Below are 24629 nucleotides of genomic sequence, written 5' to 3'. Positions count from 1 at the left end.
ATTCAAGCCTCCAGGCTCGAATAATAAGGACATTTAGACAGCCTGCTTGACAGACTGGTTCCACAAGTCTGCTTGAAGGTAAGTAAAGCTTTTGAATCAAGCTAAGGTTTTTTTTTTTTTTCCTGATTGCCCTCAGTATTTAAATATTTAATGTTGACCACTCTGTCCTGCATTCTTTCCCCAGGTTTTGTCTGAGCACTCTGTCCTTGTGTCCTTCGGCACTGAAAATGAATGTGTGCAGAAGGCTTTGCCTTGACCTTCTTGATAATTCTTACACTTCCAAACAAACAGACAAACAAAACCCAACTTCTTATTTAACATATTATACACATTTCTGCACAACTTTTAGCCCTAGTGATAAAAAGCAGGGGGGTTGAAACTAAGTGATCTTTAAAGGTCCCTTCCAACCCAAAACATTCTCTGATTCTATGACTGTGAAAGTCAAAAGGAACAAAGACTCCCAAGTATATTGGAGTTCAAGAAAGGATTAAACAAGTTTTGGGAGGATTGGTAGATTGGAAACAAAATTATCTAAGTATAGATTCTGATTCAGAAAATACTAAAACCTTGATTGATCACTAGAACAGAGGTACTCCAAGGGCAGTTCACTATGTGATATCCACTGCTACCTTTTTGATTTGATAGCTTAATAGAAAATATTATATTTTGCACGATGAAATGTTTGCTTAAGCCTATCCAACTGAAGTTATCCTTCCTGCGTAAAGAAAGTGTGAAACTTAATTTATAAAGATGATGTAGTGACCAGAGGTTTAATAATTTTAGGCCATATTTCAAGCATTTTACATTACTATTCAAACTATCAGTGCCACTTGTTTTGCTTAAGGTATTGAAACTCAGTTGAATAAAATTTAAAACTGAACAGGCTGTTCATAGGTGTAGACATATATTTGGGGCTATAAAGGCCACATAAATGGATACATTGTGCATATAAAAATAGACTTGTTTTCCCATTACTCATTATAAGCCAGTGCTGTCTAATGGGAATAAACCCAGTCAGCAAACTGCTTTTTCAGCATTTACCTTCACAGCTGAATCCAGCTGTAACAATAAGATAAATCATACACAAACATGTTCAGATAGCAAAATTACAGGCAAATTAGTTTTTTTCTCCTTTAAAATTGTATATCACATTTGTAAAACCTTTCATCTACTTCGTAATGTTCTGTTGTGACTCCTTTTGTTATAAATTACTGCAACCTAAGTGGCTTGCTAGCAAAAAGTACACATAGGGGACATTTCTCCTCTGGAAAGTGAATTAGCAATTGGACCTTGTTTTATTTGTCTTTCTTTTTTATAACAAGTTTTCAGTATGGTCACCTAATTAAACCTAGGGATCATGACCTACATGATTACTTGTATTTTCAAAACAGTAGCAGAAAAATTCAAACTCAATCTATTATTTGTATAATGCATATAAAAATGGAGTTTTAAAATGTGCTTACAAGGATAACAGAAAAAAAATCTTAAAATATTTTGAAAATGAGGTAATAGTTCATGAAAACTTTCTATTTATGAAAACTATACTATAGTGTATAAAAGTCATGTCATTCTTACTGAAGACCTTTGATTAATTTTAGGCTTCTAATTATTGAGTGTATACATTTGAAATAAAATCCTAAGGTATTTTTGAGACACAGACACTTATATACCTGAAGGATAATTTATGGGCAAATTAGAAGACCAGACGCATCACCACTATCTCCACTACCTTGGTAGTGGAGAGACATGGAGAGACACTTAGACATGGAAAGCCATGAAACAGATACCCTACGCTTCAACAGATTCCCTACCCTTAAAACTCATGTGGCTCGTGTTACAATTATTGCAATAAATGTCCCACTTGCTCTGTAAACAGGGTCACCGTCATACTGGGAAAATCTTTCCCTGCTAGGAACAGTCTGTGCTATTCCCTGAACCACGCTTTGGAATTTTTTTGAAGATTGCTATTTTTGTCCATATGAGCAGTAGGAACAGCCTGTCCTATGGCCTGTGTCTAACACCCAATCAATTTTTTAATGGAGCTGCAGTCTAAAAAACCATCCTAGCTCTTTGGCCATAAAATATAGTTGTGAAATTAGAAACCTACTCTGAGTGTTTGGCATTCCTGGAAGACAAAGACTCCTGGATGACTTGTGCGTTTTGTCTACTGATTCTTAATGCAAAGGATAAATAAATAAGCTGTCCCCAAAGTGCAAAAAAACTTGTTTCCCCTTGCTGTCTGAGAATAACTTAAAGTCTGGCAACATCCAATTTTCTCTTGTACACCCACTGACTGCTTAGACTGTAACTTATGCATTATTTTTAAATGCTGACCCAGTCTTAGATGTACAGACTGAGAAAGATCCTTTGCCCTCTGCCATATGAATTACCTGCTGTTCAACAAAGACCATAATCTTGCAGGACAGGATGACATTCTTGACCTGATATTTTGAGACCCCTCTGAAACTCAAAAGGCCCAGAATACATGTTATTTACACCCTGGGGAGCATCTAAAAGTAAAATAAATTAATTGCACAGTATATGTTCTGGCCACTACCAGGATGGGCTTCTAAATAATGACAATAATTCTGGCCTGTGACCTTAACTAACTCCAGACAGTGTCAGGGTATCAGTCATCCCTTTTCTTTCTGTATATACTGAGACCTGGCTTAGGTGTCCTCCCAGACACTGAACCAGCTTTTATATGTTGTATTTAAGCATGGACAATTCTTCCCATTCAAGTGATTTAGTGATTTAGATGGTCATTTAGATCACCAAAACTTCTATTCCTGAAAGCTGTTACATAGCATTATTCATGGGAACATTTGGACCTTCTGCTAAATATTAGAGATTTACTCATATTTTAATATTTCAAATCTCTTTAAGATTGTTCACAATACTAAAATCCAGTCTTCTACTTAATTCTCTCAGGCCTGAGTCATTCTTATATACAGAGCTACTGCAAACTGGAAACAGCCACTGTCAGCAAAAACAATACATCTGAAATTTTACAAAGCTTCACAAGTCTTAACAGCTTAACAGACTACTACAGAACAGAGGTTTAAAGTTTACTGAAGTTCAGTTGATTAGAGTCACATGCCAATCTTAGCTGAAAAGCAAAGGAAAGGGACATTTATAAATGTTTGGAAGGTCTTTCAAGCAGTTGGTGAGCACAGCTCCCTTGAAGATATCCCTGTCTTTGTCATATTGGGACAGATCTGTAAGTAATTTAATATAGCACAGATCCATCTTTTTCAAAAGTACATCTGGGCTTGCAGAAGCTAAGACTCTCACTCTGTAAATTTCAGAGCACAGCAGGGGCTCATTTCATATCCATAAAATACTGTGGAGTTAAAGTTATTGCTTAACAATCATACATTTTTTGACTAGAGTGGTATGAATCTTTTGGCTTGAGGTAGCAAATTTTTCTGGAATATATTTAGCAAAACCTCAGGGAAAACTGACCAGTTGGGAAAGATATCTTGATTTAAGTAGAGCAATAGACCTTTCTGGAGCTATGAAATATCACAAGTCCAGATAAAATTCATAGCAGCCAGGGACAAGTGTACAGGATAGAGGCATTTCTCAAAACTCCCAAGTAAGTAGGAAAGTTCTCTGGGTCAAACGCAAGAATTTCGCTACTTCCAACCACTATTCAATCACAAGTTGTATTTATATATTTAAACAAAACAGCTGGCTCAAGTATTCTTTCCTTTGTGGATGGAAAGGTGCAAACCAACAGAGGAAAACTTTCATAGTTACACGCTGGTTTTTATCCAGCTCAGGATATCTAGCTGAATGTGAGGGCTGCAGCAGGAGAAAAAAGAGCAAATGAGGCTTTGCTTTAAAATTATTGAAAAATATTACTTCACTACAGGGAGATTTTAGATATGGGAATATAGGTCATGGAAAGCCTAACAGGTATTTTACAGCAATTTACAATACTGCCACTGACCAATAAAGTGCAAATGTAAGGGGAAAGCTTGTTCCCTCTGAACTTTATAAAATTTTCCCTGTAATAGACAGATTGCTTGGAAACTTGCAAAGATTTTGCCTGAGGAAGGCCCTAGATGATTTTTTTTTTCCTATCGTGGAACCAGTTTTTAAAAGATTTCAAAATATTACCCTTACAATACTGAATATTTAAATAGTGAATGAAGATAACATTGAATCACAGAATGGTTTAGATTGGAAGGGAACTTAAACATCATCTAGTTCCAAACCACTGCTGTGTGCAGGGACACCTTCCACTAGATCAGGTTTCTCAAAGCCCCATCCAGCCGAGCCTTAAACTTCTCCAGGGATGGGGCATTCACAGATTCTCTGGGCAACCAGTTCCAGTGCCCCACCACCTTCGCAGTAAAGAATTTCTTCCTTGTATAGATATAATCTAAATTTACGCTTTTTTAGTTTAGAGACATTACTCCTTGTCCTATCACTACACTCCCTGACAAAGAGTCCCTCTCCTGCTTTCTTGTAGGCCCTCTTTAGGTACTGGAAGGCTGCAAGGAAGTCTTCCTAGAGCCTTCTCTTCTCCAGACTGAACAATCCCAGCTCCCTCAGCCTGTCTTCATAGTGGAGTTGCTCCAGCCCTTTGATAATCTTCTTTGCACAAAGCCATGTAGATGATATCAATTGCTCCTCCCTTATCCACCAGTGCTGTAACCCTGTTGTAGAAGGCCTTGGGTAGAAGTTAGAGACTGTGAAATGAAAATATAAAACTATGACTACATGATTTAGTTTGTTACACTGGGCATCCTTTATGGAGGTTGAAATAGGAATCAGAACTCTGTTAGTGACTGCTTAGTTCTTGCACAAAAAGAAGAATGTGTTGGCTGCTCAGAACTTGACGGCTTTAAGAGACTACCTCAGAGGATTCTGCTGCAAATGGCAGCTAGTGCAAACACTAACCAGCTGTTTTTATTTTCGTTCCAAGAGTTCCTGTTTTTGTGTATCTTTTGTAGGATTTAAAAGGTGTTGTAAATACTATTGCTTAGTGTTAGATTAACCTGTGATTAATACTGTTCATGCTAGGAAAATGTGTTTCTTTTTCTGAGGGTGCATCTTTAAACACTTGTGTTATTGTATGCAGTTCAAAGTGACAAAAATGGTGCGAGTCATAGGGAAGAAAAAAAAAACAAAACAACAAAACAAAAACCTGAGTTTATTCTGTAAAGTGTTTTATCCTCCTCTCTTTTAATAATGTTGAAAACATAAATGTATATTGTTTAATTTTGCTTTTAAAGATATAGTTGGGGAGAGAACTGAACTAATTTTGGAAATAGAAGAAATGAGAAAATTGTGATGTTCAGGTGATGGAATTGTGCAGTGCGTCCCTCTGTTGGAAGATAAATAAGTCCAAATAAGCCAGATTTAGTAAATAGAGACAAGTGTTATACACAGATTTCAGCTGAGGTTGCAAACGGAATTTGCTGCATTAAGCTACAGCTATAAAACTAACCATCAACTGTCCTGTCAGAATTTAATGAAAGTAAGTGTCTTAAATTCTTGATTATGGAGTCAAAAACTCTTACATATTTGTTTTAGTACTGTGTCTAGTATTCTTGCCTATACATTATTCTCCTATTTTCCTGACTATACAATAATAATAATAATTTTTAAGGCAGCAACTGGAATTAGGAGCAATAGCTAGTTCCCTCAGGCAGAGATAGTATATCTTCTAGTTCCTAGCAGCCTGAACTTACTATCAAAGGATAATCACCTTGCTATTCTTCCATCAATGTGCTTTTTAAAAATAAAAGTTATTGTGACTAGTAAGCTTTGCATTGAATAGCATCCTATCACTAAGAAAGAGGTGAGGGTATTTTGTACCATGCTGGTCATTCCAGATAAGGATTCAGAATCAAAGGACATTGAATTCCCTTTGCTGATGGAAGGTGATTTTGGGCATCGGCTAAAGCTGATCATGGGAGCTCACAAGCTCTACAAGGCAACACCTGGTAAGGCTTTGGTGTCTCCAGTGCAAACAACACCGCAGAGAAGGCTTTCTGGGTCATTTTCTTGGATATCTGCAATCTGTCAGATTCCCACGAAGATAGAATGGGGATGGTCTGGATCCTGCCATAGTATTGTTAGCAAAGAAATGATTCTGAAAGAATGAGATACATGGAGTGAGAGCTACCTTATTTGTCTAAAATTTAAAAATCTATGATTTGAACAAATTGTCATTTTATCTTCGAAAGAACACATTACCTCTGCTGTGTGAAATGCCCATATGATCTGCACTGTCAGATTTTATTATTATTGTGACAGATACTGTAGCATATAAATTTTAAACTAATGAAAAAAATGTCATCTATCTTTTAGAGCTAAGTGTTCAAAGTGCATCAGCTATTCAATTTGATAGATCATTCTTCAGAGAGTTTGAGAAGAATTGCATATTAAAAATACAGTGAATGAAAAACCTCACTTTTATCCCACTCCACATTTTATAAACTAATTCCAAAGAACTCATGAGAGATCTACTTCCAAAAATATTTCTTTATGGAAAATAGCTGGGAAAAAAAGTAAATAAAATATTTCTCTATTAAGATAAATTTGATTGAATAGAAAATAAAAGAAGGTATTAAAACTCACCAGTGCTGATTTTCTGCTTATTATGGTCTCCTGAAAGTAGGAAAAAGGGAAGGAACAGTTGCAGTTTATTGCTTTCATATTGTTCTGTAGGTGAATAGTACCAACTTTTATGATTCTCTAATAAAAGAATGCACAGTTGGGTTTTACGGAATAAAGCAGCTGATAATATTCCATCAAAATATTTTAATGGAGACAACTTTTGGGAAAAAAAAAAAAGATAAAAAGCTTTGTAGATTCCAAATACAATGAAATGTTACCTTTTCTTTTTTATTTAAAGTTTAAAAAAACAACAACAAAAAATCTTCTCCTTCAAGGAAAAAAAAACACATTTAGAAAGCTGAAACCCAAGGTAATTTCAGTTTAAAGACATATGAACACAAGCACAAGCATGCGTTTATACATGAAATTTCCTAGACTGCTTCTTTAGCATGTTCATTAGCATGAGTTTTTCTTGTGTTACAGATGTTTCATTTAAACACTCCAATCAGTATTTAAAATGTCAACTGATGCCTATTATTGCTGAAGGTAAAACTATCACATTTCTCTTTCCTTTTTTTGTGTGACTTATTACTCTTATCCTCTGTCTTCATGCTTGATATGTATTTCTGGAAACTTGTTGGCAAAATGTGAAGTTTATAAAAAGGATGTAAATAATCCTTAAAGTAGATGATGATCAAATTGAAATTGACTAAGGTATAACTGGAATGAAAGCTAAATATGGTGTTATGATCTATTTTTAAGGACTCTGGAATACATTGGATGTTTATATGATTGGACTAGCCTGTTTCTCACATTCTGAGAGCCAAAATTTGAGAAATCCACAGTTACATTCAGCTTCATTTAGCTGATATTTTCTGTTTAAAGATTGCTTTTTGGGAAGAGGAAGGGAAACAGAAACTCACTGATAAAAAATCCACTCGTAGTAACTTGTAAGGCTCATCCTGTTAGTGGGAGGACTTATTCAGGCAATGCAGGTGGGGAAAGCAAACTTGTTACATAAATTCTCAATTTCTTTCTAATCAAGGTCCAATACTACTTTGGGAACTAGTACTGAATAAGTCAACTTCATAGAAGGGAAGCTACATGAAAGCAAAATAAAAGATTTTTCACTCTAATAGGTAATAAGTTCTAGTGTGAAGGAACCTGTCAGTCTGTAAAATCAATAATATTTTAAAAATCATCCTTTTGTTTAATTAAATATGGAAATGATCTTTAGAAAAAGTGAACACTTCACAGTTCTGAGCTTATGCTCTTTATTTCCTGCAGATTCAAACTTTTCTAGGAGATATAACTAAGTCACATGTGAATTACCGTGTATCTTTAACATAAAACATAGAACAAATGATAATTAAGGAAAAAGGTCAGTGAACTTTATTTCATGTTTCCTACACTTCTATCTTCTGTTATTTAAAATAAATTGTATTATTTTTGTGCTACAATAACTTCTTGCTCTGGGGTGACAAAAAATAACAGCTGAGATTTTATTTACTTTGATTCCATAATAGTTTAGTTCAATTTCTTACATTAAAAAGTCTCCCAGGAATACAGTGGTAACTCTACTACCAGATATTAAAACTGTTCTTTTTTGGGGGTGGGAGTTTTGCGTGGCAATAGAGGGATTGACTCGATTCCAGCTTCATTGCATAACTACTTGACCTGTACATTATATTGGAAAAAAGTCTAGTTTTTCTAAGACTGAATTACAAATGTAAAGCTATAAATGAAATACTTTACTTTGTTTCTTCTGAAGAATTAATTAAGATATTTTGGAGCAGAGTAAAAATACTGTATATTTTCTAATGGGAAAATAAGAAAAATATGAAGCCTTGTCTATTTACTTAAGGCCACATCAGACTTCTGTATATATGACTTCATCCACGATTTATTAATTTATATTTTGTTCATCAAAATTATTATTATATCTTTGAAACATAAGAACTACCTAATCCTTATGAATGTATTAGATTAAAAATCTTCAGTATAAGACATTTGATTTCTACATAAATATTTTTACTGTATGAAGTCAAGCTTCTTATTGTATTTGCTCTTATTCACTTTTGATCTTTGATTTTTCTGCCTCATGCTGTAGGTCATGTTATGGGATTAGGAATACAGCCATTCTGCTACTGAATACTAACCGATAAAAGCTGTTTTCATGACCTTTTTTTGAAGATTGCTACATCTATATTTTTATTTTTCTGTCTTCCAGCTTGTCTTGAATTTTCAAAATACTCCTTATCAGCTCCTTATCAGAAAAGTTTCAAAACCTGTATTACCTGCATTCAAAACCTGCATAAAACCATTGTACAGCTAGCATGTTATAGAATACTAATTCAGGAAATTAAATTCAAAAACAGAAACAAAAGAAAGTTAATATATTTTAAGTGTGATATTAACAGGAAAGTGAACAGTATTCCAAATGACCAAAACAAATTTTTTGAAGATTTCAGAGATCCTTCTCAAAACCTTATTCCTTCAAAGTCAAGTATGAAATGTACTAGATAAGCTTGAATTCTGGATGGACTTCAAATGATCCTTGGGAGCAAGAGGCTTTGGTAGCTCCAGCCTTCAGCTGAAAGATATATTTGTACATGTGCACCCATTACTTTGTTTTTTGTCAGAACTAGAAAGCAGATATTTTTGTTTTAAAGCACTAGCACCCCAAACTACTTTTTTTTTCTTAATCAGAACATCACACTTCAGAGAGCAATGTATTCTTTCTGCCTGAGCAAAGCAAATATACAAAAAATTACAGATGGTACTATCTTAATGTGTATGAACAGCCTAGAATCAATATTATTATGTGTGTACTTAAAGATGAGCCTTACTATTTATCTTTGCAGGATGGAGAGACCAACATTGTGCCTAGCTTTAATGATGTTGTTAAAATGACAGTTAAACAAATTATTAAGAATTACAGAAGCAACTTAAATTCTTTAACCAGAGAAGAGGATATAGTAGCACTAATATTTTCTCTGGCTTTAGAAGCAATGAATCAGTGTAATAAGGAAAACAGCTCTTTCTGTACTCTTCTAGTTTATAACACAAGGGTTTGCCCTGAAGTTTTTTTCAAAAAAAAAAAAAACCAAAAACAAAAAACCCCCACAACTCTGAAGGGTTTTCCATGGATTTAAAAATGTAATTTATTTGAAGTTATGAAAAAGATATTTCATGTTATTTTCTGCTTTTTGCTAATTCTATAATTTGAGATTAACTTTAAATTAAATTATGTTTCTCTTTTCCTTCTCCTGAACATTTTTATTTTACTTTGAAATATGCTACAATTTGACATGGATATAATACATTAGACAATGATAAGTATAGAGGCTTATGGAAATGTTTTTTGCAGTAACTATTTAAAGCACTGTATTCTATTGTATTATAACAGATGAGCAATAGGTTCTCAATATATGTCATTATAAGTACTGCAGCTACTTTAAAAGAAAAGTAAAGCTTAACAAAGAATTCATTTGGTACAATATCCAATTTGACAAGTGCATGAAATGCACTAGCTGGTGTTCATTTTAACTAATCTTATACACAAAAATAAAAGTGAAATGGCTGAAGGTTCATTTTTGTTCTTTGTTTTAAGAAAGAAGGTAACTCAGAAAAGAGACAAGACCCCTTGTACAGTAAGAGAAACACAACTTGAAAGGGGAACTTTGCTGTGCTAGCAAATCTTGCATCACTGTTTTCCTGACCTGAACAGCCTCATTCAAATATTCAGTGGAGGCAGGATGCACTACTGGGGAAATTTTGGTAGACTGGGTTCTTTCTAATAATTTTTATTTTGAGTATACATTTGGAATATTTCTGCACTCATTTCTATTTTATCCTCCATCACTATCTTGTTTGAAATGCTTTGCCCCAAATTTTTATATTAATTGATCCCTTATTGGTTATAGTAGAGATTAATATTAGTGATTTTTACTATATGTGAAATACAGAACCTGCAGATTGCAGGCTCTGGACAATTTACTATAAATCCAGTACTTCAAAAATGGCTGAAAAAAACTATTTGTTGTTGGTTGGTTGGTTGGTTTTTGTTTCTTGTTTCTTTGTTTAGTGGAAAATCTGTCACAAAAAGAAAGCCAAGATGAACCTTCATATAATTCATTTAATTCTTTCTGAGAATTTTCAATTCCATATTGTTGTGGTTTAGCCCGGCTGGCAGTCAAACACCACACAGCCGTTCGCTCACCCTCCCCCCTCCCTCTCCGGGATGGGGGAGAGAAACGGGAAAGTGAAGCCTGTGAGTTGAGATAAAGACAGTTTATTAAGACAGGGAAAAGAATAACAACAATAATAATAATAATAGTATTAATAGTAATAATGTGTACGAAATAAGTGATGCACAATGCAATTGCTCACCACCCGTTGACCGATGCCCAGCCTATCCCCGAGCAGCCGGCCACCCCTCCACCCCGGCTAGCCACCCCTATATATTGTTCAGCATGACGTCAGATGGTATGGAATACCCCTTTGGCCAGTTTGGGTCAGCTGTCCTGGGTCTGTCCCCTCCCAGCTTCTGCTGCATCCCTAGCCTGCTCGCTAGCAGGACAGAGAGAGGCTGAAAAGTCCTTGGCTTGGTGTAAGCACTGCTCTACAACAATTAAAACATCAGCATGTTATCAGCGCTCTTCTCATTCTAATCCAAAACATAGCACCCTGCCAGCTACTAGGAGGAAAATTAACTCTGTCCTAACTGAAACCAGGACAGATATCCACCCCTTATTCCATACCATTTATGTCATGCTCAGGTTACACTCTTTCCAATACCTTCTAATTAATCACCATTTTAATCTATGATATATAGCAACCATGGTAGCGATGACATACAGTGTTATATGATAATTAACATATTATAATTCAACTCATGGGCTATTCTCACCCAGTATTAGGTCCCCTTGAGGTACACACCGGACCTCCCCATTCTCTTGCATTACCCACCAAGTGCATCCAGGTCCCCGAGCAAAAGCAATCCCACGAATGGGCTTGCCTTTTCCTGAGGCGGGAGTAGCCCAGACTGTCTTACCCAGCATGTTTCTTACGTGCACTACAGGAACTTTATCCCCTTCTACAGTGCGTAACAGGTTTGATTGGGCAGGTCCAGCTCGGTTGGCAGATCCTCTAGTATTGACTAACCAGGTGGCCTTTGCCAGATGTGTTTCCCAATTTTTGAATGTCCCAGCACCCATTGCTTTCAGTGTAGTCTTTAACAGTCCATTGTATCGTTCAACTTTCCCGGAGGCTGGTGCATGATAAGGGATGTGATACACCCACTCAATACCATGTTCTTTGGCCCAAGTGTCTATAAGGTTGTTTCGGAAATGAGTCCCATTGTCTGACTCAATTCTTTCTGGGGTGCCATGTCGCCATAGGACTTGCTTTTCAAGGCCCAGGATACTGTTCCGGGCGGTGGCATGGGGCACAGGATATGTTTCCAGCCATCCGGTGGTTGCTTCCACCATTGTAAGTACGTGGCGCTTGCCGTTGCGGGTTTGGGGGAGTGTGATGTAATCAATCTGCCAGGCCTCTCCATATTTGTATTTCAGCCATCGTCCTCCATACCAGAGAGGCTTTGACGGTTTGGCTTGTTTAATTGCAGCACATGTTTCACAATCATGAATAACCTGTGCTATAGTGTCCATGGTCAGGTCCACCCCTCGGTCACGAGCCCATCTGTATGTTGCATCTCTACCTTGATGGCCTGAGGTGTCATGGGCCCATCGGGCTATAAATAATTCACCTTTATGTTGCCAGTCCAGGTCCACCTGAGCCACTTCAATCTTAGCAGCCTGATCCACCTGCTGGTTGTTTTGATGTTCTTCAGTAGCCCGATTCTTGGGCACATGAGCATCTACATGGCGTACCTTTACAACCAGGTTCTCTACCCGGGCAGCAATATCTTGCCACAATGCAGCAGCCCAGATGGGTTTGCCCCGGCGTTCCCAGTTGTTCTGCTTCCATTGTTGTAGCCACCCCCACAGGGCATTTGCTACCATCCATGAATCAGTATAGAGATAGAGAACTGGCCACTTTTCTCGTTCAGCAATATCTAAGGCCAGCTGAACGGCTTTCACTTCTGCAAACTGACTCGATTCACCTTCTCCCTCAGCAGCTTCTGCAACTCGTCGTGTAGGACTCCATACAGCAGCTTTCCATCTCCGATGCTTTCCCACAATACGACAGGACCCATCAGTGAACAGGGCATATTTCTTCTCATTTTCTGGTAGCTTGTTGTACAGTGGGGCTTCTTCAGCACGGACCACCTCCTCCTCTGACGATATCCCAAAGTACTTGCCTTCTGGCCAGTCCATAATCACTTCCAGGATTCCTGGGCGACTGGGGTTTCCTATTCGAACCCGCTGAGTAATCAGTGCAACCCACTTGCTCCATGTAGCATCAGTTGCATGATGTGTAGAGGGGACCCTTCCTCTGAACATCCAACCCAGTACCGGCAGTCGGGGTGCCAGGAGGAGCTGCGCTTCAGTACCGACCACTTCCGAAGCAGATCGAACTCCCTCATATGCTGCCAATATCTCCTTTTCGGTTGGAGTATAGTGGGCCTCAGATCCTCTGTATCCCCGACTCCAAAACCCCAGGGGTCGACCTCGAGTTTCCCCAGGTTCTTTCTGCCAGAGGCTCCAGGTGGGGCCATTCTCCCCGGCTGCGGTGTAGAGCACATTCTTTACATCTGGTCCTGTTCGGACTGGCCCAAGGGCTACTGCATGAACTATTTCCTGTTTAATTTGTTCAAAGGCTTGTCGTTGCTCAGGGCCCCATTCAAAAGCATTCTTCTTACGAGTTACTTGGTAGAGCGGGTTTACAATCAGACTGTAATTTGGAATATGCATTCTCCAAAACCCCACGACACCTAGGAAAGTTTGTGTTTCCTTCTTGCTAGTTGGTGGAGACATAGCTGTTATTTTGTTGATCACATCCATTGGGATTTGACGACGTCCATCTTGCCATTTTATTCCTAAAAACTGGATCTCTCGTGCAGGTCCTTTAACTTTATTTTGTTTTATGGCAAAACCAGCCTTCAGAAGGATTTGGACTATTTTCTTCCCTTTCTCAAAAACTTCCTCTGCAGTGTCACCCCACACAATGCTGTCATCGATGTACTACAGGTGTTCAGGAGCCTCCCCCTGCTCCAGCGCAGACTGGATCAGACCATGGCAAATGGTAGGGCTATGTTTCCACCCCTGGGGCAGCCGATTCCAAGTATATTGGACTCCCCTCCAAGTGAAAGCAAACTGTGGCCTGCACTCTGCTGCTAGAGGGATGGAGAAAAATGCATTAGCAATATCAATTGTGGCATACCACTTGGCTGCCTTTGATTCCAGTTCGTACTGGAGTTCTAGCATGTCCGGCACTGCAGCACTCAGTGGTGGCATGACTTCGTTCAGGCCACGATAGTCCACTGTTAGTCTCCACTCACCATTAGACTTTCGCACTGGCCATATGGGACTATTAAAAGGTGAATGGGTCTTGCTGATCACTCCTTGGCTCTCCAGTTGACGAATTAGCTCGTGGATGGGAATCAGGGAGTCTCGGTTGGTGCGATATTGCCGCCGGTGCACAGTTGTGGTAGCGATTGGCACTTGCTGTTCTTCAACCCTCAGCAACCCCACAACAGAAGGGTCCTCTGAGAGACCGGGCAAGGTAGACAACTGTTTAATGTCCTCTGTCTCTAAGGCAGCTATGCCAAAAGCCCAGCGGAACCCTTTTGGGTCCTTGAAATATCCTCTTCTAAGATAGTCTATGCCAAGGATGCACGGAGCATCCGGGCCAGTCACAATACGGTGCTTTTGCCACTCATTTCCGGTTAGACTCACTTCAGCTTCCAATACAGTTAACTGCTGGGATCCCCCTGTCACGCCATAAATACAGATGGGCTCTGGCCCTTTACAGCTTGATGGCATTAGAGTACATTGTGCACCGGTGTCTACTAGAGCCTTATACTTCTGTGCGTCAGACGTGCCAGGCCATCGAATCCACACAGTCCAATAAACTCGGTTGTCCCTTTCCTCCCCCTGGCTGGAGGCAGGGCCCCTCTAGTCCTGGTCAGAATCTTCATTTCTGTGTTTAAAAGACTGCCTGCTAGAAGTTGGAGCAGCAAACTTTTCAGAGAACCCCTTTCTCCCGATTGTTTTCTTTTGCAACTCACGTTCCCTTGCCTCTAGGGTCGCGGTAGATTTTCCATCCCATTTTCTCATGTCCTCTCCATGGTCACGTAGGTAAAACCACAGGGTGGTGCGGGGTGTGTACCCACCATATTGTCTTCTTTGCATGGATGCACGTTTACCCCTAATAGCCGAGACGCTGGTTTGTACAGGTGGGGAAGAAAATACACTCTCTTTAAGTTGCTGGACCTCTTCAAAAAGTTTCTCCAAAGTATTCTCTTTTAGTTGGTGGCCACTGGTTCGTTCAGGTGGCGGGGAACATAAATTCTCTTTAAGTTGGTGGACCTCTTCAATAAGTTTCTCCAAAGTATTCTCTTTTAGTTGGTGGCCACTGGTTTGTTCAGGTGGGGGGGAAGATAAATCCTCTTTAAGTTGGTGGAACTCTTCAGAGAGTTTCTCCACAGCCGAGACGCAGGCCTGTAGGGAAGAGGAGAGATTTCCTTCGTACTCCCGGAGTTGTTTAGCCATGTCACCCACTGTGGGATCTTCACAGTTTTTCCAGGTTATTATTGCCAATGTGCTGGCCCATGTTGATGGTGCATTCCGTACAAACTTCCGCCACATGGGTCGAGTACACTGGACTTCATCTGGATCTGTGGATGTTTGTGCATCGTCTAAGTCCTTATAAATTACTTCCCATACGGCTAATTCCCTCAGGTACTGAATTCCCTTCTCCATGGTGGTCCACTTGACTGGTACACATACAAGTTCTTCCTTGTAGGGATACCTTCCCTTCACAGCTAACAGGAGACGCCTCCAGAGGCTGTGAGATCGTGCTCCATCTCCAATTGCTTTGTCAATGCTTGCATCTCTAGCAAGGGATCCCAACCGCTTGGCTTCCCTGCCCTCTAATTTCACACCATTGGCTCCAGTGTCCCAGCACCGGAGCAGCCAGGTGACAAGCTGTTCACCTATACAGCGACCAAAATCTTTTCGCACATCTCGTAGCTCACGCTGGTATAGGGTTCGGGTAGTTACTGTTGACTTACTGACATCCTCATCCTCATCTTCATCCTCCTGCACACTTGATGGCCCAGCCTCGTCTTCTCCAGACCCAGACTTAGCAGAAGACTTTCTGCGTTCTAAACGACCTGCGTCTCTATACCATTTTTTCACCTTTTCTACAGGGGCAACTTGCACTGCTACAGCTCGCCTCTCCGACCCAGCCACAGGGTCTGCCACAGGGATTGGAATACCCTCTGCAGGGTCAACTTGCACTGCTACAGTTCGTTTCTCCGACCCAGCCACAGGGTCTGCCACAGGGGTTGGAGTACCCTCTGCAGGGGCAACTTGCACTGCTACAGTTCGTTTCTCTGACCCAGCCACAGGAGTGGGAATGGCTGCGGGAGCTGGAGCCGGGACGGCTGCGGGAGCTGGAGCCGGAATGGCTGCGGGAGCTGGAGCCGGGACGGCTGCGGGAGCTGGAATGGCTGCGGGAGCTGGAGCCGGGACAGCTGCGGGAGCTGGAGCCGGAACGGCTGCGGGAGCTGGAGCCAGGACGGCTGCGGGAGCTGGAACGGCTGCGGGAGCTGGAACGGCTGCGGGAGCTGGAGCCGGGACAGCTGCGGGAGCTGGAGCTGGAACGGCTGCGGGAGCTGGAGCCGGAACGGCTGCGGGAGCTGGTACGGCTGCGGGAGCTGGAGCCGGGACAGCTGCGGGAGCTGGAGCCGGAACGGCTGCGGGAGCTGGAGCCGGGACGGCTGCGGGAGCTGGAACGGCTGCGGGAGCTGGAGCCGGGACAGCTGCGGGAGCTGGAGCTGGAACGGCTGCGGGAGCTGGAGCCGGAACGGCTGCGCTGACACCCCCATCACAGGTGCTCCCACAGGTGAGGGATTTTGCAGTTGTTCAGGGGTGAATGTCCAAAACACTGGAGGTGCCCACTGCCCTAGAAACCTGCCCATATCCTCCCACACTCCCTGCCACTCGCAAATATCCCGCCTCAAGACAGATCTCCAGATGAGATTCCTAAGTAGTTGTTTAACCTTAAACAAAACCTGAAGCGCATTCAGGAGACATAACAACAAGAACATGCTGGTCTGAGTATCCCAAGGATATTCAACGTCTTGGAGAGCTACCGTAACTAGCTCGGGGGATAAGAGGGTGGTGAAGGAGGAAGGGAGAGTGAACAGGTAGGAAAAAATATCTTCCCCTGTCCCCTCCAGAGACTGACTCCCTGATGAAAAAAGGCAATAGGTGTAATTGCTAATAGTTTCTGAGATATGGTTTCCGAAGTATAGAGTCGACGACAGTGCTGAGTACAAATACCAGGTTAGAGTCATGACCAGATACTTCATCATTTCATAAGCCATCGTTACACCACACAGTACCATAACAATCTTAAACCAGGGCCCGGAAAGGATAAACAGCACGACAGGGAGCACATACAGAAAGTAACTTGCTATAAAACTCAATTTGGTAAACAGGCACAGCAGACTTGAGATTAAGGCAATCAACATTGTGACTAGCAACTATTAAGCGGGTCGAATACTTATACCAATTTTAGTTTAACACACTCTGGTCAAATCTGTCGATATCTCAACCCTTCGAGCCCCATGTTGGGCGCCAAATGGACTGTTGTGGTTTAGCCCGGCTGGCAGTCAAACACCACACAGCCGTTCGCTCACCCTCCCCCCTCCCTCTCCGGGATGGGGGAGAGAAACGGGAAAGTGAAGCCTGTGAGTTGAGATAAAGACAGTTTATTAAGACAGGGAAAAGAATAACAACAATAATAATAATAATAATAGTATTAATAGTAATAATGTGTACGAAATAAGTGATGCACAATGCAATTGCTCACCACCCGTTGACCGATGCCCAGCCTATCCCCGAGCAGCCGGCCACCCCTCCACCCCGGCTAGCCACCCCTATATATTGTTCAGCATGACGTCAGATGGTATGGAATACCCCTTTGGCCAGTTTGGGTCAGCTGTCCTGGGTCTGTCCCCTCCCAGCTTCTGCTGCATCCCTAGCCTGCTCGCTAGCAGGACAGAGAGAGGCTGAAAAGTCCTTGGCTTGGTGTAAGCACTGCTCTACAACAATTAAAACATCAGCATGTTATCAGCGCTCTTCTCATTCTAATCCAAAACATAGCACCCTGCCAGCTACTAGGAGGAAAATTAACTCTGTCCTAACTGAAACCAGGACACATATGAGCGATGAGCAGAAGTATTTCACTGACTGAAATAATTCATTGTCTAAATACATTACTTCAAATACTAATAAAATACTGTATTATAGCAGATGCCAAAAATGTAAGCTGGGAACTTCTTATCAATTAAAATGTTTACAATGAGAGAAAAAATAAGTTGTAAACATATATTTGGCAAATCAATTGGGAAACAGAAGAAAGGATGCGTGCAGTCATCAAACCAAATAGCTGCAGTTTACCACCTAAACATCCATTATGAATTAATTGTAGTGTGGGATGGTTGAGTTATGAAGCTCCTGGCTTCATGTATTTTATTTGTCTTTGAATATACATGTCTCAGCAGGTAGCTACTTAACGCATACACTGCCATGCAGTGAGGTGATAAGGATCATAGGAGGCAAAATTCAAGCAGATTCATTAACATCATTTTATTATTAATCTAAAACTAATCCATCTGCAAATCACAAATGAACTCTGCCTGCAACCCCAGTTAAATGATGGTAAAATCAGTGTAATAAATAATTCACCTATACACGTTTTCTATTTTACAGGTAATTTCAAGATGCTTTGCAAAACATTTTTCTTAGAAAACAACTCAACAAACATTTAGGGGGTGAAGAAAATTAGTTTTTTTCTGCCTCTCCAGCTGCAATGATACGTTTTTTTCCTCAGCAGTGTGAAAAAGAAAACTGCATTTACTGTATCTCTCAGATAGTTTACTTGATCAGATAATGAGAAACAAAGGTGAGTGCACAACTATGATGCTGAATCCTTTAAAGGCTCAATTCTCAACAATATTTCTGCAGAACTAAGATAGATGCATGTCATTAAGCATTTAAAATAAGGTTCTGATATGTAACGTATATATTACAAATAGGCACTTTACTTGTAATTGTCACTTTTTAAAACAGGAGATTTTAGAGTAGCTATGAGCTAAAGAGATCCTTTGCATTCACATGGCTGTGTGTTTCCCATGAAAACAAATAGTGTTAATGGAAGGTAGAGCATTAATTTCAAATTCAGGGGCTTTTGCTGGTTTGTGTCATAACCATAATATTATTTAAACCCAGGAAGGTTATACTTAATTATAGATACGGCAATATTTTTGACAGTTCACCCTCTTTAATGGATTATCTTTCCTCATTTAAATATAAGCAGTACGAATAATAATAACAAAAATGAATCTACAAATTTAACAAGCTTCTTTTTATATACTTAATAACTATCTTTGAAGAAGAATACACACCATGTTGAGCTTTAAAAATTGACAATATTTATTAAACCACAAAAGAGCTTATGTAGCTTTGTGATTATGGACAGGAAAGAACATTAAAAAAGGCAAAGTTAGCGAAAAAAAGCTTTAAAGTAAGCAGAAATTACATGTCAGTCATAGACATTAAAGCTGGCTGTTTTTAAACTCCAACTGCTAAGCCCTGGGCATGAAACAAGAAAATGATGAGGTAGGCTGAAAGAAATGCACACAAATGCTAATGTTTAGAACCTTACCTAAAGTTGAAATACAAATGCTTGCTTTCAGGAAAAGGTTTCAAATAAAATAAAAGAATCTATCATATGAGTTTGTATGAATAGAAATATACTGAAATCTACACACGCAGAATCTGTTAAAAGCAGACTTTTCCCTTCTGTTGAGAAATATTCCTACTGTAAGTATTCCTATTCCTAGAGAAGACTGATATTTCATGTTTTCTGTTACCGAAGTACAAAAATAAGCTTTTTCATGCTTTTTTACATTTAATTGGAATAAAACACATGGTTTGCTTGGGAAAGAAAAGAACTTGACAGTGGAGTAATATTGTCACCATGGAATACAATAGAACCACTATCAATGGAATTATTTTCTGTTTTTTTTTTTTTTTTTGAATGCTTGCTATGACAAAACACAGCATTTTCTGAACAATTCTGCAGTAATACATGAATTAAGAAAGTATACCAGAATAGTTATCAGAGATTGCATAGTTAACTATTTCAGTTAGGAAAATGCATCTTCATTTCCTTTTCTATGGAATTATATATATTTACAGGTACCTATTATAAATGCACACTTACATGAGCGTGTATGTAACAACACAGTATTAGGTTGCATTAACTCTGAAAAAAAAATGAAGTGCATTAATTTCTACTGTGTTTATCTGCAACATAAACAAACATTCGTAAAAATTAGAGAAAAGATGTCTGTGTTAAAAAGTAGAAATTCACCTTTAAAACTTATTAATGTAAATATTGCTCTTTTCTGGTGCACTGTCCCATTGCATCCTTTCTTAGACTTAAGGAAACAGAACCACAGAGAAAGCAGTGAAGGGGCAAGAGTCCCCAAAACTCAGCATGTATTCCTAATTGAAAATGTGAAGTAACAGATCACATATTCTCGAATGCATATGTATTCTCTTCTAAGACTCCTCTGCCCTTCTTGCACCCTTACTAAACCTTGGTTGGTGCAGCTGGATTGTAACCAATGGTCTTTGATTCTTCCAAAGGGAGGATTTGGAGTCTGTTATTTAAACCAACCCTATCATAAAGGCAGGGTGAAATTTTGATTAAATTGATGATGAAATTTTCTAATTCGACCAGTATTAAAAGAAATCAGGATCTTTGGACCATTCCTTCACAAACAATATAGTTTTTGCAACATGCAGTTCCATTTTCAATTTCCAACCATACATGTTGAAATTACATATATATTCAAATTAAAAACCTTGGCAATCAAAATCATATTTCTTTTGAGGCACAAGTGGGAGACTCACTTCTGATAGAACAGTTCATTATTCAAAACTTTCTTGAACATATTTGTCCTAGCTGTATGCAGGCATGCATGTGGGCATGTGCACATGCAAATTTGTCTTCAGAAAGAAAACTAGAATATGGAAGCAATCAAGGATAGTCCCCTGTCCAGAATGTTTTACCCACAATATCACAAGAAAAATCTTTTTAACAGTAACAGATGGCCAAATCATAAACTCTTTGGTCTATTTTTTTTTTCTTAGAAAATTTCAGTAAAGACAACTGAATTTGACCTAATAATATGACAATAAACAGTGTGACTACTGCAGATAAAAAGAAGCAGAATATAAAACCCTGATGCAATAGCAACTGCTCCTCTCATACCTTTGAAGTCAGTGGGAGCAGAGCTAGATGTTTGACTGAAATGTTGCAGGCAAATGTGAACTACAAATAGAGCAGTTCCAAGAAAGTTGGAATAACAGAATAAGCTTTGTTCTCCTATAACCTGAAAAGAAATACCGTTATAAGTTAATCAATACCTTTTTGATAAAGGAGACAAAAAAAGAGAACAACTAAAGACCCTAATGTTGTTGTCTATGTCAAAAAGAAGCACTTTTATCTTCATGAAAGAAGCAGAAAAACAAAAGTGAACATTCAAAGTTCCAACATTCATGTCCTTTCATGATCCAGCACAAACAATGTAATTCAATGGCCATCAGCAGGAAAAGGTCTAAGCACATTCTACAGTGCTTCTGTATATGGATATATGGATTCATGCTACCAGACCCAGCAAAGTGGTGTGTCCATTGTGTTTTTCATTTTGTGCTCCTGCAACACTAACAGTTTTTGCCACTTTCATAAGAAACGGAGCATCAGCACACCTGTAAAAATAGTTAAATGCCTTTTTAAGAATCTCTGCCTTAAAATAACATATATATATATATATTATATACTATATATTTGATAGGCTTTACCACAAAACATCACCTGGTGGATTTCAGACTTGTTAAAGAAGCACAGAAAACTACAAATAACTGTTTTTAAAATGACAAGTACAGTATTCATGCACTTGGCTTGTTCTGTGCTCCAAGCTTTTGTTTCCAGCAGGAAAAAAGCCTGTGCAGAGGTATGACGTAATAGGTTCATGGAAGGTACACATCTCACTGTACATGTCCTGCATCCCTGGAAATGGGCTGGGTATACTGGTGGAATCTGTAAACTTGAATACACATGAAAAGGTTCATTCTCATGGGTCATTTTTCACAAATTTTCTGAAGGTCACATCACCTTGTGTATTTTCATCATCAATATATTTCACTTTGTACAGGTTTAACTGATTTTAATAACAGGTTTAATTTAACTAATGTTAAATTAGCTTTAAATAAATGCAGTGAATATTCTTATGTGAAATTTGTAAATATGTATCATCTAAAAGAATGGAAATAAAGCCATGTATTTTATTGGGTCAATCACAATTAAAGGCTATACTTCAAACACCAAATATGTAGCCCTAAATTACTAGTGAAGAAATTTATGCAAATAAAACAGGAACTTTAACAGAAAAAAATAAAAATAAAAATAAAAAAGGGAAAAAAATTATCATGTCTACTCATACAGAGGTAACAGAGAAAATTATTGCCGGGACATAAACACAAAGGCTACTTCTACACTAATAAACTAAATAGTGCTAGAGGCTTTTTTTGACCACAGTACCAAAGGACTGTTCTTGCCACATCCTTTTTATTAAGAGCTCTTATCCATCAAAGTCTTGTGCCTCCACTTCATACCCAGTGGATTTTTTTCAGTGAGTGATAGGTGGCAAGAACAAAACTGCCACTGACTCTTCTAACATTATTATAGGTGATGGTGCATGTGTTCATTCCTTAGCAATATTTATTTTGTTGTTATAGAATTAGTTTTAAAGGCTAAATACATTGGAAGTTAGTTATTGCAAATGTTGCTTATACAGTGGTATACTTTATTGTAACCTTCAATTCAAACCCATTTTATTTTCAGAAGTGATTAATCCCTATTTTCAGAAATGACCTAAGGCACTGGAGAACTTAGGTCTGACTAACTGTGGGGTGCCTATATCTTTTTTTTTTTTTTTTCCTTTCTTTCTTTCTTTTCAGAAATTGTTTTTCTTGATTTTTTTAATTGTATTTGGAAACTCAACTTGCTGAGTGTCACATTGTGATAGGTGTATGACAAGCTTTGTATAGAGATCACAATCCCAAATCCAGTCACTTACAATCTAAAAAATAAATGATATAATTGAAGGCTTAAGTAAACAATGAAAAAGGGAAAGGGAAAACAAACAACTGTTCTGGACACTGTATGGTGGAAAAAGAAACTGTGTGAGAGCTAGATGACTGAATCTGAGCAAAGCACAGAGCTTATAGACAAACTAGCTGTCCATGTTTTTCAAGACAAAAAAAATCCTGTGTGTTCTATAAAACAAAACCCTCTTAACTAGCTCACAGAAAGCTACAACTAACTTCTAGAATACACAGAATAGGAACAAGAAATTAATACATGGAGAGGAATCCTCTTTCTAAAATAAACTTCCTTACTTTTCTCCTTTACTGTTTCTTTTATAGGCTTGTCCTCTCTGAAAAAATACTACATTTTTCTGGAACACATTCACTTGAGTGAGCAACTCAGCAACCAGACACAGAGAAACAAAATTATCTGTTTGTCTGCTTTTCTAGCTAACATGAAAAATAGAAAACATCTTGAAGAAGGAAAGGAGAGGATATTTTATCAATTTAATGTAGTATAATACCCTCTGTTATTGTGATAGTTGCTTACTTTATGTAATTTTTGGATTCTCTTCCACTTTAATAAGTGTATTATGATTTTTTTTTTGAAAGATGTCCCTTTTCATATAATTTTCAGTCACCAGTGTTAGTCTATTTTATTTCCCCTTTCTTAGCATCATCTGCAATTTCTCTCCCCTTTTCATTCATATTAGCTGGAAATTTCAAGTGCATAGACTTTCCCTTTCAGTAATTATTTTAAAAATTATTTTATATTAACAGTTATTTTATATTAACAGTTCCTTTAGAAAAGGAGAAATAGATCACAAAATATTTTTTTAAAAAATATAAGTATTCTTTTATTCCATTTTTTTTCCAAATTTGGGGAATGACTTATTGAGATACACACGATCCTTTTTTTTTATTATTATTAATTTTTTTTTTTTTTTTTTTTTTTTAGTATTTATTACTCTTTTAAAATCTGTTTTATACTTTCCTTTTGTTTTAGGAAACAGGGAATGTTTTACAGATTTAAAGTGTAAATAAATCACACGGCAACTTAAAAAAAAAGGAGCATTTTTTACTATTTTAACATGACCAGGATCATCACACAAAATTGTTGTATTGCAATACTATCATAGGGAGTCATCTGCCGTGTAGGTGAGTGATTTTAACAGTTAACAGAATGGACCAGAATATTTCTTCCAGGGTGAACAATGATGAAACTCATTTGGTTCAGGCAATCCCAAAATGTAATGCAGGTTCTTCTTAAAATCCGCAAGCACTTGAGATGTTGGATACATAAAATCTGCTTGTCAGTGGTTCCCCAGTTTCATTTTTACAATCATTTTCAAAATAAGTCCATAGCTGCCTTGGTTAAAAATAATTTTTCTTATATTTCCTTCAATCTCATGCTTGTAAGACCACCTTAAATTAGGAGCTATGCTGGTGTAGTGTATTTTTTTGCAACTCAGCATAATATATAAAATGGGGGTGGTATCTTATTAAAAGAGTAGGTTTATCAAAATAATTAGGTGTATGTTACAAGAGAATAAATTGTGATGTATAGGGTTTTAACAATATCTCAAGGGTGATGTGATTAATTTTTCCATCAAGTGAAGCTGAATTTTGAAAGAATATAGGATATTCCTTTCACAGTAACAATTCCTTCTCCCTTGTCCTCAAATGAACAGTTTC

The 24629-nt window shown here is 38.4% G+C and overlaps 1 long non-coding RNA gene across 1 annotated transcript; it reads left to right on the top strand.

Annotated features, from left to right (window-relative positions):
- LOC121068980 lies at window positions 1-23474 on the top strand. The gene is made up of 4 exons (XR_005819175.1): window positions 1-78; window positions 7060-7122; window positions 18607-18678; window positions 23274-23474. It is a non-coding gene; the product is annotated as an uncharacterized LOC121068980 (long non-coding RNA).
- The last annotated feature ends 1155 nt before the right edge of the window (window positions 23475-24629 follow it).

This window comes from Cygnus olor, chromosome 4 (genome assembly GCF_009769625.2).
Source record: "Cygnus olor isolate bCygOlo1 chromosome 4, bCygOlo1.pri.v2, whole genome shotgun sequence".
Taxonomy (NCBI): domain Eukaryota; kingdom Metazoa; phylum Chordata; class Aves; order Anseriformes; family Anatidae; genus Cygnus; species Cygnus olor.
This window is presented reverse-complemented; position numbering and strand designations above follow the sequence as displayed.